The 18,909-nt window shown below is 42.9% G+C and overlaps 1 protein-coding gene across 21 annotated transcripts in view; it reads left to right on the top strand.

Annotated features, from left to right (window-relative positions):
- The window catches only part of NEK11 (NIMA related kinase 11), a 274,263-nt gene that overhangs the window by 186,231 nt on the left and 69,123 nt on the right, over window positions 1-18,909 (top strand). The gene's annotated exons all lie outside the window — the stretch shown is intronic.

Below are 18,909 nucleotides of genomic sequence, written 5' to 3'. Positions count from 1 at the left end.
CTGTTGCTTCCTGACCTGCATAGAGATTTCTCAAGAGGCAGGTCAGGTGGTCTGGTATGCCCATCTCTTTCAGAATTTTCCACAATTTATTGTGATCCACACAGTCAAAGACTTTGGCATAGTCAATAAAGCAGAAATAGATGTTTTTCTGAAATTCTGTTGGTTTTTCCATGATCCAGTGGATGTTGGCAATTTGATCTTTGGTTCCTCTGCCTTTTCTGAAACCAGCTTGAACATCTGGAAGTTCATGGTTCATGTATTGCTGAAGCCTGGCTTGGAGAATTTTGAGCATTACTTTACTAGCATGTGAGATGAGTGCAATTGTGGGGTAGTTTGAGCATTCTTTGGTATTGCCTTTCTCAGATCGTAAAGCGTCTAGATTTAAGGGTCTAGATCTGATAGATAGAGTGCCTGATGAACTATGGAGTGAGGTTCATGACATTGTACAGGAGACAGGGATCAAGACCATCCCCATGGAAAATAAATGCAAAAAAGCAAAATGGCTGTCTGGGGAGGCCTTACAAATAGCTGGGTAAAGAAGAGAGGCAAAAAGCAAAGGAGAAAAGGAAAGATATAAACATCTGAATGCAGAGTTGCAAAGAATAGCAAGAAGAGATAAGAAAGCCTTCTTCAGTGATCAATGCAAAGAAATAGAGGAAAAGAACAGAATGGGAAAGACTAGAGATCTCTTCAAGAAACTTAGAGATACCAAAGGAACATTTCATGCAAAGATGGGGTTGATAAAGGACAGAAATGGTATGGACCTAACTGAAGCAGAAGATATTAAGAAGAGGTGGCAAGAATACATGGAGTTCAGTTCAGTTCAGTTCAGTCGCTCAGTTGTGTCCGACTCTTTGCGACCCCAGGAATCACAGCACGCCTGGCCTCCCTGTCCAGCACCATCTCCTGGAGTTTACTCAGACTCATGTCCATCGAGTCTGTGATGCCATCCAGCCATCTCCTCCTCTGTCGTCCCCTTCTCCTCCTGCCCTCAATCCCTCCCAGCATCAGAGTCTTTTCCAATGAGTCAAGTCTTCGCATGAGGTGGCCAAAGTACTGGAGCTTCAGCTTCAGCATCACAGAAGAACTCTACAAAAAAGATCTTCACGACCCAGATAATCATGATGATATGATCACTAATCTAGAGCCAGACATGTTGGAATGTGAAGTCAAGTGGGCCTTAGAAAGCATCACTATGAACAAAGATAGTGGAGGTGATGGAATTCCAGTTGAGCTGTTTCAAATTCTGAAAGATGATGCTGTGAAAGTGCTGCACTCAATATGCCAGCCAATTTGGAAAACTCAGCAGTGGCCACAGGACTGGAAAATGTCAGTTTTCATTCCAATCCCAAAGAAAGGCAATGCCAAAGAATGCTTAAACTACCGCACAATTGCATTCATCTCACATGCTAGTAAAGTAATGCTCAAAATTCTCTAAGCCAGGCCTCAGCTACTAATATTAGTACTTTAAAGTATTTTCAATAAAATAAAACCGATTTCAGAACACCAGCGGGATCACTTGCAGATCATGTGACCTTGTGCTAGTCACTAAACCCCACTGTGCCTTGGTTTCCCAATCTAATGAAGTAATTAATAATGAGATATTAGCTGTTATTAACATAAAGCTATATAGCCATTTTGTGGCTCTTTTATGGTACTTCCAAAACTCCTTAATTCTAAACTAAAAGTTTATGGTACTGCCCTCATGGTCCAGTGGTTAAGAATCTGCTTTCCAGAGTCCAGTTAAAGACGGTGGAGTAGAAGGATGTGCGCTCATCTCCTCCTGAGAGAGCATCAAAGTTGCAACTAGTTGTTGAACAACCATCAACAGGAGGACACTGGAATCCAACAAAAAAAAGATACCCCATGTCCAAAGACAAAGAAGAAGCTGCAGCAAGACAGCCAGACAGGAAGGGCTCTATCATGATAAAAATCAAATCCCATACCCATTTGTTGGATGACCCACAAACTGGAGAACAATAATACCAAAGAAGTTCTCCCACTATTGTCAAAGTTTTGAATCCCACGTCAGGCTTCCCAGCCTGGGGATACTACAAAGGGACTGGGAATCCCTAGGGAATCTGGCCTTGAGGGCCAGCGGGATTTGATTATAGGCCTTCCAGAGGACTGAGGGAAACAGAGACTCCAGTCTTGGAAGGCACAAACAAAATTTTGCATGCACCAAGACCCAGAGGAGAGGAACAGTGACCCCACAGGAGACTGAGCCAAAACTACCTGCTAGTGTTAGAGGGCTTCCTGTGGAGACATGAGTTGGTATGGGCTCACCACAGGGATGGGGGCACTGGAAGGTCCCCCTTGGCATAAACCCTCTTGGAATTCACCATTAACCCTATCATATAGCCTGTAGACCCCAAGGCTGGGTCACCTCAGGCCAAACAACTACTAAGGAAGGAGTATAACCCCACCCATCAGCAGATAATTGGATTAAAGCTTAACTCAGCAAAGCCCTGCACACCAGAGCAAGACCCAGTTTTCCCATCACCAGTCCTTCCCATCAAGAAACATACACAAGCCTCTTAGCCTCATCCATCAGAGGGCAGATAGAAGAAGCAAGAAGAAGCACAGCCTCACAGTGGTTAAAACAAAAACCATATCACAGAAAGTTAATCATGATGAAAAAGCATAAAGTTATGTCCCAGATGAAGGAACAAGATAAAATCCCAGAAAAACAACAAAATGAAGTGGAGATAGGCCACTTTTCAGAAAAAGAATTCAGATAATGATAGTGAAGATGATCCAGGATCTCAGGAAAAGAATGGAAGCAAAGATTGAGAACATGCAAGAAATGTTTACCAAAGATCTAGAACTAAAGAACAAACAGAGATGAATAATACACTAGAAGGAATCCATAGCAGAATAACTGAGGCAGAAGAAAGGATAAATGGCCTGGAGGACAGAACGGTGGAAATCACTGCCACAGAACAGAGTGTAGAAAAAAGAATGAAATAAAATGAAGACAGCCTAAGAGACATCTGGGACAAAAACACACCAACATTCACATTATAGGCGTCCCAGAAGGAGAAGGAAGAGAGCAAGGACCTGAGAAAATATTTGAAGAGATAATAGCTGAAAAATTCCTGAATATGGGAAAGGAAATAGTCAACCAAGTCCAGGAAGCTCAGAGAATCTCAGGCAGGATAAAACCAAGGAGGAACATACCAAGACGCAGTAATAAAACTGACAAAAAGACAGAGATAAAATATTAAAAGCAACAAGGGGAAAATGACAAATAACATACAAGGGAACTCCCACCAGGCTATCAGCTGATTTCTCAACAGAAACTCTACAAACCAGAAAGGAACGGCATGATACATTTAAAGTGATAAAAGGGAAGAACCTAACAACCAAGAATACTCTACCCAGTAAGACTCTCCTTCAGATCTGATGGAGACATCAAAAGCTTTAAAGACAAGCAAAAGTTAAGAGAATTCAGCACCACCAAATCAGCTGTACAACAAATGCTAAAGGAACTTCTCTAGGCAGAAAACACAAAAGAAGGGAAAGCCATACAGAAAATAAACTGAAAACAATTAAGAAAATGGTAATAGGATAATACATATAGATAATTGCCTTAAATGTAAATGGATTAAGTGCACCTACCAAAAGACATAGGCTGGCTGGGTGGATGAAAGCCTGTGCATGTATGCACTTCCACTTACCACATCACTCTGCTTGACACCCCCAAATCAAATGTAATTATTTTATGTTGTCAAGTTAATCATGTTCCCATTATGGCTTGCAATTGTAATTATCTTTTATTGTTTGTCTCCCTATTGATTGTGAAATCACAATCTGTGAGGATCACAGTCTGTGTGGATCACAACAGACTGTAGAAAACAGAGAGATGGGAATCCCGACCACCTTACCTCCTCCTGAGAAATCTGTATGCAGGTCAAGAAGCAACAGTTAGAACTGGACATGGAACAACAGACTGGTTCCAAATTGGGAAAAGAGTATGTCAAGGCTGTAGATTGTCACCCTGCTTATATGCAGATTATATCAGGTAAAATGCCCGGCTGGATGAAGCACAAGCTGAAATCAAGATTGCCAGGAGAAATATCAATAAACTTAGATATGCAGATGACTCCACCCTTATGCTTGAAAGTAAAGAAGAACTAAAGAGACTCTTGATGAAAGTGAAAGAGGACATGGAAGCAACCTAGATGTCCACCAGCAGATGAATGGATAAGAAAGCTGTGGTATATATACACAATGGAGTATTACTCAGCCATTAAAAGGAATACATTTGAATCAATTCTAATGAGGTGGATGAAACTGGAGCCTATTATACAGATTGAAGTAAGCCAGAAAGAAAAACACCAATACAGCATACTAATGCATATATATGGAGTTTAGAAAGATGGTAACGACAACCCTGTATGTGAGACAGCAAAAGAGACACAGATGTATAGAACAGTCTTTTGGACTCTGTGGGAGAGGGAGAGAGTGGGATGATTTGGGAGAATGGCACTGAAACATGTATAATATCATATGTAAAATGAATCGCCAGTCCAGGTTTGATGCATGATACTGGATGCTTGGGGCTGGTGCACTGGGACAACCCAGAGGGATGGTACGGGAGGGAGGAGAAAGTGGGGTTCAGGATGGGGAACACATGTATTCCCGTGGTGGACTCATGTTGATGTATGGCAAAACCAATACAATATTGTAAAGTAATTAACCTCCAATTAAAATAAATAAGTTAAAAAACATTCAAGCAGAAAAAAAAATATGAAAGAGGAGAGTGATAAAGTTGGCTTAAAGCTCAACATTCAGAAAACAAAGATCATGGCATCCAGTCCCATCACTTCATGGCAAATAGATGGGGAAACAATCGAAACAGCGACAGACTTTATTTTGGGGGGTCCAGAATCGGCAGATGGTGGCTGCAGCCATGAAATTAAAAGATGCTTGCTCCCTGGAAGGAAAGTTATGACCAACCTAGACAGCATATTAAAACGCAGACATTACTTTGCCAACAAAGGTCCGTCTCATCAAAGCTATGGTTTTTCCAGTAGTCATGTATGGATGTGAGAGTTGGATCATAAAGAAAGCTGAATGCCAAAGTATTGATGCTTTTGATCTGTGGTGTTGGAGAAGACTCTTGAGAGTTCCTTGGACTGCAAGGACATCCAAACAGTCCATCCTAAAGGAATTCAGTCCTAAATATTCATTGGAAGGACTGATGCTGAAGCTGAAACTCCAATACTTTGGCCACCTGATGTGAAGAACTGACCCTTTGGCAAAGACCCTGATGCTGGGAAAGATTGAAGACAGGAGGAGAAAGCACAACAGAGGATGAGATGGTTGGATGGCATCACCGACTCAATGGACGTGAGTTTGAGCAAGATCTGGGAGTTGGTGATGGACAGAGAAGCCTGGTGAGCTGCAGTCCATGGAGTTGCACAGAGTCGGACATGACTGAGGGATGGAACTGAACTTATTTTGAAAATTGATAAGCATATTTTACTATTGTCATTATGTAACTGTTACCCATTTAATATCAATGTACTTATCAGAATTAATAAAAGCATCAATTCTTCAGTGCTCAGCTTTCTTTATAGTCCAACTCTGACCTCCATACATGACCACTGGAAAAACCATAGCCTTGACTAGATGGACCTTTGTTGGCTAAGTAATGTCTCTGCTTTTTAATATGCTGTCTAGGTTGGTCATAACTTTTCTTCCAAGGAGTAAGCATATTTTAATTTCATGGCTGCAGTCGCCATCTGCAGTGATTTTGGAGCCCAAAAAAATAAAGTCTGACACTGTTTCCACTGTTTGCCAATCTATTTCCCATGAAGTGATGGGACCGGATGGCATGATCTTAGTTTTCTGAATGTTGAGTTTTAAGACAACTTTATCACTTTCCTCTTTCATCAAGAGGCTCTTAGTTCTTCTTCACTTTCTGCCATAAGGGTGGTGTCATCTGCATATCTCTCCCGGCGATCTTGATTCCAGCTTGTGTTTCATTCAACCCAGTGTTTCTCATGATGTACTCTGCATATAAATCAAATAAGCAGGGTGACAATATACAGCCTTGACGTACTCCTTTCCCAATTTGGAACCAGTCTGTTGTCCCATGTCCAGTTCTAACTGTTGCTTCCTGACCTGCATACAGGTTTCTCAAGAGGCAGGTCAGGTGGTCTGGTATTCCCATCTCTCTCAGAATTTTCCACAGTTTGTTGTGATCCACACAGTCAAAGACTTTGGCATGGTCAGTAAAGCAGAAATAGATGTTTTTCTGGAACACTCTTGCTTTTTCGATGATCCAGTGGATGTTGGCAATTTGATTTCTGTTCCTCTGCCTTTTCTAAAACCAGCTTGAACATCTGGAAGTTCATGGTTCATGTATTGCTGAAGCCTGGCTTGGAGAATTTTGAGCATTACTTTACTAGTGTGTGAGATGAGTGCAATTGTGTGGTAGTTTGAGCATTCTTTGGCATTGCCTTTCTTTGGGATTGGAATGAAAACTGACCTTTTCCAGTCCTGTGGCCACTGCTGCATTTTCCAAATTTCCTGGCATATTGAGTGCACCTTTGTCAGTTGTTTCTCTGTATCAATAAGCAGAGCATCAGTAACCCTTTTATCATATGCCCTTATCATGCTGTTGATGGCTCCTCTGTGAAGTCTGTGGTCACTGAATTGGAACCAGCCTCTCAGATCTCAAGAGAATGGAGTTTATAGCTGTCATCATAACAAGGTTCTCAACAGTATTTGTGGGACCTGTCACTGAAAAGTGTTTCCTGTGCCCTGATGGACATGTTTTAGGGCTGCAGACTGAAGGTGTTTCTGTAGACTCTTGTCTTCCCCTTATTGCCATGACCAGTGCTTCCCTCTCCACCACCAGTCAGCACTTTCATAGCATCATCTTTTAGGATTTGAAATAGCTCAACTGTATTTCCATCACCTCTACTAGCTTTGTTCGTAGTGATGCTTCCTAAGGCCCACTTGACTATGCATTCCAGGATGTCTGGCTCTAGGTGAGTGATTACACCATTGTGGTTATCTGGGTCATGAAGATCTTTTTCATACAGTTCTGTGTACTTTTGCCACCTCTTCTTAATATCATCTGCTTCTGTTAGCTCCATACCATTTCTGTCAATTAGGGCCAGTGATTAATTCTGGGCAGTAATTTTCCTCTGTAGGCTATGCCTCCATAGCATGTGGTATGATAGATTGTGACAGATTGTAAATAATTATTGTCTTCTGTAAAGCTGCTCACATACATGTTGGTGTTTGGTCTCACAAAGCCCTGCTGGGTAGTTATTCTTGCCCCAATTTTCCAGATGAGGAAACTGAATTTCTAAGGCTATGCAGCTGGGGTAGGGTTGGAACCATGTTTCAGGCCCAGGTTCATCACATTTTCAAGCTGTTTTTTCTAGGACCCAAAGTATACCATCCTAGAATGGACTTGAACTAATAGAATAGAATGGACTTGGCATGAGGAGACATGTTAACTGAGTAGATTGTGTTAGAGACAGGTAATTATAGCCCCATTTGTCCTTCAATATAGTTTCCCCTTCCCCAAAGGTTGTGAGCGTGTGAATGTGGTGAGTACTAACCCTTCTCTTTTTAGGTTATTTTATTAGCAGCACACAATTTGAAGTTTTAGAATCCTGGGCTGAGACCCAGTCACTGTTGGCTTTGTGAACTGGATGATACCTCCAGCCACCTCTTCCCCTGCTCCCTAGTCTTGCCATTGGCCTGAGCACGCAGAGTCTGCTTAGGTGATCATCTTACTTGTGTATTTCACTTGAGTCATCAGGTCAGAGTTGATATTCTCTTCCTTCAGATGGAACAGAAGTCACATGGTTTCTATTTTGATGAAAGAAATGCTTTATAAAAGAAAGACAGCCACAGGCTTCACTGGGATTGATTGCAGGGTCCCTTGTGCCACCCATGACAATCTTTTCAGCAGCAGTTTCTCCAGAGCAATTTTGTGAAGCACCTATTTGTCAGTTGTTTCTCTGCATCAATAAGCAGAGCATCAGTAACCCTTTTATCATATGCCCTTATCATGCTGTTGATGGCTCCTCTGTGAAGTCTGTGGTCACTGAATTGGAACCAGCCTCTCAGATCCCAAGAGAATGGAGTTTATAGCTGTCATCATAACAAGGTTCTCAACAGTATCTGTGGGACCTGTCACTGAAAAGTGTTTCTTGTGCCCTGACGTACATGTTTTAGGGCTGCGGACTGAAGGTGTTTCTGTAGACTCTCGTCTGCCATGACCAGTGCTCCCCTCTCCACCACTAATCAGTATCCTGAATCCCCCTGTAATGCAGACACGAGGTGGGCCATGATGACGTGACACAGAGCTCCCTCAGGAAAGACCCTGCTGTTTAGGAGCTGGCTTTCATTGACACTTGTTTGAGGAAAGCTCTTAGGACCATGATGTCTGTTCTTACTAAGATGGAAAGCTGTAGAGGCCCATTTCTCAGCTACTTCTGAAATTTTCAATACTTTTTCACTAAATCCTCCACTGATTTTGAAACACTCTGTACAGTGAAACATTAGGAAAAGCAAGAATGACCTTGGAATGGTCTGAGGACTCCTAGAGCAGATCGTTATGGGAGAAGGTGCCTCTAAGGGTGTCTCCTGCTAGTGGAGTGAGCTAGTCATTTGTTTAATCAAGGCATAATTATTATAATAATAAGAGCTAATGTTCCCAGAACCTTTACTCTATGTCTAGTACTTGATGTGCTATGTCTGTTTAGGTCCTTTGGGAAGCTTTTTGTCTATAACTGATTATTGTATGAAGTACTGACTTTAAGACTCAGGTCCCTTGGAAGATGAGACTGTTGGGCTTTCCTCACTATGCATAAGAGGAAACTGAGGCCTGATGAGGTGAAGGACCTCTCCAGGGCCACACAGCTAGTAAGTAGCAGAGGCGGACTCTCTGCCCCCGTCTGTAGCCCTTCCTTAGATGGTCTCCTGCTTGGCAGTTACTGCCCCTCTGCCTTGAGGAGAGGATAGCCGAGGGGCTGCTGCAGAGGGTCCTCTGCAGAGAGCTGCTTTACTGAAGACAATTACTGATCTGTGTACAAGGCAAAGTTTGTCCCAGTTTGAGGGAAAGTGCTGAGTTATGAAAATTAAACCTAAAATGAACCTGCTTCCCACATCTGTTGTAGGATACAGATTTCTCTCCTCCTACTCTTTTTTAATTTTTTATAGAAGGTGCCAGAACTCTTGAGTCCAAATGGTAAGACTGATTTGCCTCCTGTTTTGCATAGTCAGAGCTCCTTAATCGAGCTATTTGCATCTTGCATTGCATCAGTTGGAGTCAGTTCTGACAAGCAGCCAGCACTGCTGCTGAGTCATCTCTCCATCAATATCCCCTGGCCTGTGGCCCAGGTGGTAGAGCAGCCAGCCCTGCTGAAGGCTAGTGAGATCACAGTTTAGGTGTCATTCCTTCCAGGTAACAGGCCTCTGTAGACACAGCTTATGTTGCTGAAAGGAGTGACTTTGATGTTACAGTTTCCACCCCAACCCCATACCAGCCCTCATCGGCATAGTCATTCCCCCTTCCCTCTCTGCCATTTCTGGTCCAGGTTAAAGCACAGTGCATTGCTGGTCAGATGGGGGCCAGCAAAACCTTGCTGTTGTCAGGACACAGCACAGCAGGCTTTGCAGAAGGCTGTAGTCCTTCCATCTTTTTAATTAGATCCATTCTTGTGTTCAAGGTCATACCTACCCCTCTAGCCCTAACACCAAAGCACAGAGGGCAAAGGGAGGTGATAGATGGATTACGACAGACCACACAGGCAGAAGGGCAGATCTGTGTGGTCCTTCTAGGGTGCTGGAGGCTTCTGCCACCTCCTTGTTGATGGTCACCGAGGTGCACAGGTGGGTGGGGGGTGAGGGCCCAGTGGCCTGCACGGCGCTTGGCTGCTGCATGTTCCTGAGGCCAGGGTGAGAGTGGTATAGAGGTGTGTGCTGGTTTGCACAGAGCTGACTGACTTGAAGTGGCACCTTCAGGGCTTTTCTCTCCACCCTCTCCCCGCACCCCTGCATACACACCAATTCCCGTCCCTCTCTGCCGTCAGAGCTGGGATCCCTGACCATAGGAGAATCTGCAAAGAATGAAAATCCTCCTAAACAGCCCTCGCAAACAAAAGGTCCATCCCAGGTCCATCTCACTATTTTGTGATTGAATTACACAGAGAAATTTAATTTTCTTTCCTCAACAAGTTTTTACATCTGGAAAGCATCTGGGTGTTCAATTTGGGAGGAAGTGGGTGTGGCACATCTGGGATGTTGTTGGAGGTGCTGTCCTTCCATTAACCTGCTGACCTGGGAGCTCATGGGTCCACGTCATATCAGAGAAAGCGACAAGTCTTAGTGAAGAATAAACAGCCACCTCAGCTCACCTGGCCCCACAGTAAGTCCTTTCTGTGCTTTGTCCCATGTTGTGCTCACCAGCACTGTCTAGGAGTAAGTTTCCTCATCTGCCAAATGAGGAAACTTAAAGTAGAAAGAATAACCAATTTCCTAGGTCACTCAGTGTACTGGAGAGCTGGAATTCAAACCAGCAAGCACCCTGTATCCACTAGACATTCTGAGTGAGCACAGCACTTACTGGAGAAGCTGGCAAAGGAGACGATGAGGAAATGCTGGGGACCCAGCTTTGGATGTGTGAAAATGGAGCATCTGATGATTTAAAATTATGTTCAAAACACAGGGCCAAGTTCCCACTTCCTCTGTGAGGTTTATATAGGAAGAGAGCTAGAAATGGAGTCAGAAACAGGAAGCTGCAATGAGGCAGTGTGTGCCTCGAGGTCCCTTTTGGAACACGAACATTCTTTCTCTTTCTGCTCCAGGAAACCTCCTCCAACTGCAGGACTTTCTCCCATGGACTCTTGGGCTGTGATGTGTGAAGAGACAAAGCTTGTGAGCTGTTGGGAGGGAGGGGAGTGGTGGGGGCAGCCCCCCTCCAGCTGCTGAAACTGGAAACAAGGCAGTAGGGGAGCACCCTCCTAACCAGCTCCTTAAACCCCGCTGCCCATGGTCCTGGTGGGCTTCGTGGCACCACTCTGTCAGTCCTGTTTTCTTTTTTCTTCTCTCCACTCTTTACATTTCCAACTATAACCCAGAATATCTGATGAGTAGTTCTGTTATGAATTCCCATGTGTGTCTGTGAAACCCTAAAGCAACCACGGATGCTGACTTGCCACAAACCTGACGCTGACAAGCAGCAGTGCAGTTAGGAGGCTTTGATGATGTGGAGGGAACACGTGAAGTGTGGACACCCTGACAGTCATGTCCAGCTGTCCCCAGTGCAGTGAAAGAGGCATCCCGTGTTTCAGGAGCTGGGTGGGGGCGGGGGAGGGGGCTTGTTTGCAGTTTAAGCTTTGCAGATGTGGCTCTATACAAACTACAGTATTTGGGGTTGCCTCTAAGAACTAAAGATAAAAATGTAAGATGCTGTGTAGCTCTAGTTTAGTATAAACCTTATAACTATATTTTTACTATTGTGTCCTTTTAAGATCATCCAGATGAGAATGTTTTTAAGATGACCCAGCAATCCCACTGCTGGGCATACACACTGAGGAAACCAGAATTGAAAGAGACACATGTACCCCAATGTTCATCGCAGCACTGTTTATAATAGTCAGGACATGGAAACAACCTAGATGTCCATCAGCAGATGAATGGATAAGGAAGCTGTGGTACATATACACAATGGAGTATTACTCAGCCATTAAAAAGAATACATTTGAATCAGTTCTAATGAGATGGATGAAACTGGAGCTGATTATACAGAGTGAAGTAAGCCAGAAAGAAAAACACCAATACAGTATACTAACACATATATATGGAATTTAGAAAGATGGCAATGATAACCCTGTATGCAAGACAGCAAAAGAGACACAGATGTGTAGAGGAGACTTTTGGACTCAGTGGGAGAGGGAGAGGGTGGGATGATTTGGGAGAATGGCATTGAAACATGTATACTATCATGTAAGAAACGATCGCCAGTCTATGTCTGATGCAGGATACAGGATGCTTGGGGCTGGTGCATGGGGATGACCCAGAGAGATGTTATGGGGAGGGAGGTGGGAGGGGGGTTCATGTTTGGGAATGCATGTACACCTGTGGTGGATTCATGTCAATGTATGGCAAAACCAATACAGTATTGCAAAGTAAAATAAAGTAAAAATAAAAATTAAAAAAAAATTTACAGTAAAAAAAAAAGAAGAATTTGGTCCATTGTGCCTATCCAGGTATCAGATTCCAACAAAATATTGCTCAGAGGAAACCTTCCTGGATTGCTTTATGAGATTTTTATGTTTTCTAGGAAGCAGAATCCTCTCATTATATGTGTACATAGATATATAGTTGTGGCCAAGGTGCATAAATCTGTGATTCAGATAATAAGGGGTCACATTCCTGGGTCTATAGGAATCTATAGGATCACAGAATCTGTAGAAAAAAATAACATGGGTTCTGCTAGAATGTGAAACTGGGAGGATTAGTGAACCTGTTCCAGAGAGGATGAGCCACAAAGCCAGGAAAGCCTGGGAGACCAGCGAGCACAAGCCTCAGTTGCGCTGAGAAACCAGCCTGCTGCTCATGTATCCCACATGTGGCTTTCACCTCTTGAAAGCTGTGTGTCCCCTCAGTGCCTGAGGGTGTACACCCCATGGTGGCCACAGGGGACAAAAGCTTGTAGCAATGGCTTCAACCTACAGAGGGGCCATCATCTGAAAGGTGATGTTCTTCATCTGGGGCCATTTGGGAGGCTGCAACAGAAATTTTCCCAGAAGGCTCATGACAGGGATTTCACCAAAGGAAGTTCTAGTTTGTGTGGAGCCTGTGAGGTCATGTCTGTCTCTGGGGTTACCTCAGAGGCAGACGGAAAATAGCCTTATCATAGAACAGCTGGGAGCCAAGAAGAAAAGGCAGAGGGAAGCAGAAGATACACAGTCCACTGGCCTGAAATGAAGCTTTGCAAATAAACACCTCTGAAAGAATTCAGTGGGAGAAATGTGTCCAAAGTTTTGGCAGGGTTGAGAAGCTATGAATTTAGGTAAAATCTGCTGGTGAGGTAGAAACAGAGGAATATTTTATTTGACTGCATTGCCTTGATGTCTGCTTTTCTTTCATCAGCATATTCACAAAGGGTTTATTGGTTGCCAGCTCTGAGCTAATAATGACTCAACAGGCATGGTCCCTGCCCTCATGGAGCAAATACTAGCAAACAAAGCTTTAATTGTATCCTTGGGTAAGTGTATCAAAAGAAACAAGCATTGTGATATGTCGACTGGATTGGTGGCAGAAACAAACTCAATTCAAATAGGGGGATCTCCGAGCAGGTGACCTACAGTTGAGATCTGAGGGATGAGAAGGACAATCATGTCGTATGTGAGGCAAGAGCACTGTCACCCAATGAGAAGGCCTCAAAGTGGGAAAGATCTTACATGGCTGGAGCACTGTTAGTCAGAGAAGTGGAAAGAGATGATATTGGAGAAATGAGCAGGAGCTAAGTTATACAGGGTGTGGCCAGCTGTGAGGGGATTTTATTCTGTACATAGTGACAAAGTCGTGGCTATTGTGAAGGAAATGGATTAAAGCAACACCACGGGGGAGGCAGAGAGTAAAGTAAGGAGGCCATGCAGGCTCCAGGCAAGAAGTGGACTTGAGTTCTGGTAGTTGTCGGGTTTTTATTTGTTTGATTTTAATGTGTTTCTCAACTTGGCTTGTGTAATCCAACCAGCATGGAAGACATTGATCAGAGGAGTTGATGGGGGAATGTACTGCTGAAAGACCAATGAGTCACTAGGGTACTGGCAAGAATATCCCTGGGGTATGAAATGGATTACCTATCTGAAATGGTGGGTTGAGGCCATATCTGTCTCCCTCAACTTTGTACGTATCAGTGCATAATTGGCATTTAATACACATCACCTGAACTGAACAAAGCTAAATAATGAAATGGCTTTGTGTGAGTATATACGTTCATGTGTGTGTGAACTAAATTACCACAACTCAAGTGAAAGCTCTAAAGTGAGGAGATACTCTGGATTATTTAGTCAGACAGAACTGGCTGATAATTAAATGAGGAACTGTGATTTTTTTCCAGCTCTGTGACAATATCACCTGATTTCCTCCTCTGGTATGCCTGCTATTAGAAATGAATTCCTCTGCTGAAGCACAAGTATCCTGAGATAATTTATAAGCCTTATCAATCATCTTTGTATTAATGAATCTATCATATCTTTTCTTGAAGGAAAGGACATTTAATAGGAAGGAAGTTGAAAAAAGTATGAAGACATTAAAACTGATTATGGAGAAAATAAACTGCTTGGAATGGCTGGAATGTGAAGAAAAGGGCCAGAGCAGAGAAAGAGGGCGTTTCCTAATGTTCACACTCTTTGACTCACTAATTTCATTTCTGAACAGTAACCTAAAGCAATAACAGCAAACATGGGGCAAAGATAGACATTGCAATATTATTTATGAAAAAAAATGAAAGCAATCTAGATGTACAATAACAGGGCATAGAGAAATTCATACGGCTTTAGAGCAGTAGTGTGTAGCTATTAAAATTATGTTTCTGAAGAATTTTTAATAACATAGGATAAAAATCCAAACAAAGGTGTATGTGTGTCTGTGTATTCTATGTATACCATACATATGTATTATAATCTCAAATAGCTAATAAATCTACCTAGAAAAGACCATGTATATATTTTTGTGGATATGCAGGTTTACATTATGGAATTTGGGGTATGTATTTTTCTTTTTCCAGATTAAAAATAAATATGGATTATTAGCAAATATATTATAACAACTACCCTTTCCACTTAGAGGGTATCTTCCTAGAGGCTCAGCTGGTAAAAAATCTGCCTGCAATGCAGGAGACCCAGGTTTGATCCCTTGATTGGGAAGATCCCCTGGAGAAGGGAATGGCTACCCACTGCAGTATTCTTGTTTGGAGAATTCCATGGACAGAGGAGCCTGGCGGGCTAGAGTCCATGAGGTCACAAGAGTTGGACACAACTAACTTTTACTTCTGCTTAGAAGAAATTTCTAATTTATTAACCAAATTACTGCATCTGTTTCTGAAACAAATCTGGGTGTTTGACTGAACTTGAATCTGTGGGACAGTTTTTCAGAGCTGAATCTTAAAAGATGTTCCTCAAGCCTCTAAGGCATGATCTCATGAGAGAGGTTGATGGTTAGTAGGAAAGGAGACTTGAAAAATATCTAAGGAACCATTGGTCAGCAGGGAGCAATTAGGTTTTTTCAACAGCATTTGAAAATGAGATTCCTAGCACTTGGCTGGTGATACCATGATGTGGCTCCTAGGGAGACACAAGTGCTCCACAGGCCTCTGAGCTCAGGCAGAGATCAATTTAAACTGTGAAAAGGAGAAGATGTAGAATTTCCAATCAGCAGCATAATTCCTGCATTGCGCCAGCCATGATATATTCCCAAAAGGTCTTTTTCATGACTGCAATTCTTGCTGAGTGCAAACACGGTACAGACCCAAGAAACATGGAGTTCATTTCCATTTCCCCCTTTTTCTCATGGGGTAAGTGTATTTCAATTGAGATCATTCGTGCTCATTAAATGATAATTTCCAGAACACTAGGAACGAGCTGATTGCCACATTAAATTGTACTACAGTAAAACAAGCTCTTTAACACCTTTCCTAAACTACTATGTGAAAAATGTAGAACCTGATATTTGTTATAAATTGTCTCCTTGTCAAAATAGACAAAATTTCATTCAAATGTTAAAAGGTATAAGTGTTAGTCGCTCAGTCATGTCCAACTCTTTGCAACGCCATGGACTGTAGTCTGCCAGGCTTCTTTGTCCATAGGATCCTCCAGGCAAGAGTGCTGGAGTAGGTTGCCATTCCTTTCACCTGGGGCTCTTTCTGACCCAGGAATTGAATCCAGGTCTCCTGCATTGCAGGCAGATTCTTTACCATATGAGCCACCAGGGAAGCCATTTATAACCATTAGTATTGTTTATGTTGATCCTTAAGCTTTTCCAGATTTGACCAGTAGAGAAAATATGTATGTGGAGATAGAGATGGACATAGGTTGGTTTGTCTCAACCAGGGGAGATTTGCCCCTTGTAGGCATTTGGCATTGTCCAGGGACATTTTTGGTCTTCCAATTTCAGAATCAAAGGAAGGGCTGATGGGAGTGTCTTACTGGCATCTGGTGGTCAAGGGGAGGGATGTTGCTAAAACTAAACATCTCTCGGTGCACTAACCAGAATTGTCCAGCTCAAATGTGAGTAGTGCCTGGTTGAGAAACTTTGATGTATGTGGATAGATGGAGTGATAACATAAGTATGGTATAGTAGTGACATCAGGGAAAAAAGGTAAGTGGGAGTTTTCACACTATTTTTCAAGTTTCCTGTAAGTCTGAAAATATTTCAAAATTTTACAAAGTTTTCAATAGGTACTGGCACCTTAAACTGTAATACCCTGTTGTGCAGCCTAGAGATAGAAAATGATGTGTCCCTTGTTGAGAATGAAGGTTCAGCTTGGTCATTGCCCATGACCTCTGGCATTGCAGTCTCCAGGGGCAGGAAGGGAAGTCAGCGAAAGTCCCAAGTGCCCACAGGAATCATGGCTGGATTTGCTTACTCCGCTATGAGACATCACGCCCCTTGGGTTGAGGCCATATTTAGATGAGCATTGTTGTTCTGCTTAAACTGCTCTTTCCATCTGGAGTCAGAGGCTGCTAATGAAGAGCCCACCCCTCCCACCTCTCCCTCTTTAGCTACATCTTATTTCCAGGCTATACCCTGTTTTATATATATATATATATATATATATATATATATATATATATCCCAAGGAATTGTTCTTAGGTCTTCTCTTGAGTCAATACCCTAGTTTCTCCAACAACGTCATGAGCTGCTCTGGGTTAAGAACCCCAGTTTCTACTCTGTGCACATATAATGGAATGGCTAGGAGGTCAGGCCCTGGAAATACTGCCTGTTGCACGTCTAAAGAGTTGCATGAACTTGGTGCTATTATGGAACCAGGTTTGTGCCTCAGTTTTCTCAACTGTTAAATGGGGAGAAAAATAGCAAACCTGGTAGAGTTTAAATTAATTGACTTAATTAGAGTTTAATTAATTAAGCTGGTACAACAATGGCAGATATTAATACCTTAATTAAAGTTAGTATTCATTCATCCATCTATAGTATTAGAGTTATTTCTTTCTGCCCTCCCCACCCCCATGAGCAGCGCTCCTAACTTCTGTGTTGGGAAGATGTGATTGATGTGTCCAGTCATTTGGGTGCTTCCTGCAGTCCTGTCTCTGGTTCTTGCTGTTTCTGTTGCATTGGTTCAACTCAGGTGCTTCCAAGACTTTTCACGCTGTGAGTGAGTGAGCACAGTGAGTGTTTCTGTCCTGTGTCCATCCTGTCCTCTTCTACTGAATTCTCTTTCTGACTGTGTATTTCCAGTGAGCCATATACTATAGTAAAGGCTTTGTATTACTTCATGTGTCTCATAAGAGCCCTGAAATGGAAACTGTAATTCTCATCACTTTAATTAAGGAAACTGAGGCTTGGAGGGGTTAACTTGACCAGGCCACAGGATTAAGAAGCAGCATGCTTTCGAAAACCTCCATTCCTCCATGTCCCCAGGAATGAAATACTTTGAGTAGGGGAGAACCCAGAGTTCAGGCCATTCTTCTGTTTTCCTTCCTTGCAAATCACAGAAGTTGAGGTGACCCAAACAGATGAGACTTAGTGTTTGTCATATGCCAGGGTCTGTGCTGGTGCTGGATATAAATGTAGAAAATACAGTGTTTGGTCAGTGACCTCAAAGTCCTACTTCAGTTATCTTTCACTATACAATAAAATGCCCTGAAACTTAGTGGCTTAAAATATGATTTCTTATTTCTAATGACTCTGTGTTTCCAGGGCTGCATGTGACAGCTCTTCTGCTCCATGTGATGCTGAGTCCCTCCTGAAGCTACATGTAGCTGAGAACTTGCCTTGGGGGTCCACAGTGGCCTTACTCCTATGGCCAACGGTGGTGCTGGCTGTTGGCTGGGGGAGTCTCTGTTTTCCTCCTGTGGCTTTTCATGTTCCAAGGGCTCTCCCTAGGGGATCTCTCCAGGAAGACAACCTGGACTTCTTTATGTGATTGGTGGCTGCCAAGAGTACAAAACAGAAGCTACATGTCTCATGAAGCCTAGTTGTAGAAGTCACAGCATTACTTCTGCATCTTTCTGTGGCCCAAAAGCAAGCTACGGGCCCAGCCACAGGGGTGACAGAAGATTGCCCCCTCTTGATGTGAGGAACGGCATAGAAGCACGGGGATGGGAGGGTGGTTGCAGCCACTGTGAAAGCAACCTACCACGCTTTTCTTGTGCATATGGCTCAGATGCACAGGAAAATAGGGTTTGAGAGCTGGAAGGCTCTTTAACCATCATCTGATTTAGCCTCTAATATCACAAGCTGGAATCAAGATTGCCCAGAGAAATATCAGTACCCTCAGACATGCCACTCTAATGGCAGAAAGTGAAGAGGAGCTAAAGAGCTTCTTGATGAGGGTAAGAGAAGAGAGCGAAAAGCCTGGCTTAAAACTCAACATTCAAAAAACTAAGATCACGGCATCCAGTCCCATCACTTCATGGCAAATAGATGGGGGAAAAGTGGAACCAATGTCAGATTTTATTTTCTTGGGCCCCAAAATCACTGTGGATGTTGACTGAAGACATGAAATTCAAAGATGCTTGCTCCTTGGAAGAAAAGCTATGACAAATGTAGACAGCATATTAAAAAGCAGAGACATCACTTTGCCAACAAAGATCTGTAGAGTCAAAGCTGTAGTTTTTCCAGTAGTCATGTATGGATGTGAGAGATGGATCATAAAGAAGGCTGAGTGCTGAAGAATTGATGCTT

Source organism: Ovis canadensis, chromosome 1 (assembly GCF_042477335.2).
Source record: "Ovis canadensis isolate MfBH-ARS-UI-01 breed Bighorn chromosome 1, ARS-UI_OviCan_v2, whole genome shotgun sequence".
In the NCBI taxonomy this organism is placed as follows: Eukaryota; Metazoa; Chordata; class Mammalia; order Artiodactyla; family Bovidae; genus Ovis; species Ovis canadensis.
The sequence above is the reverse complement of the archived record's forward strand: the minus strand, read 5'-3'. Positions and strand labels throughout refer to the sequence as shown.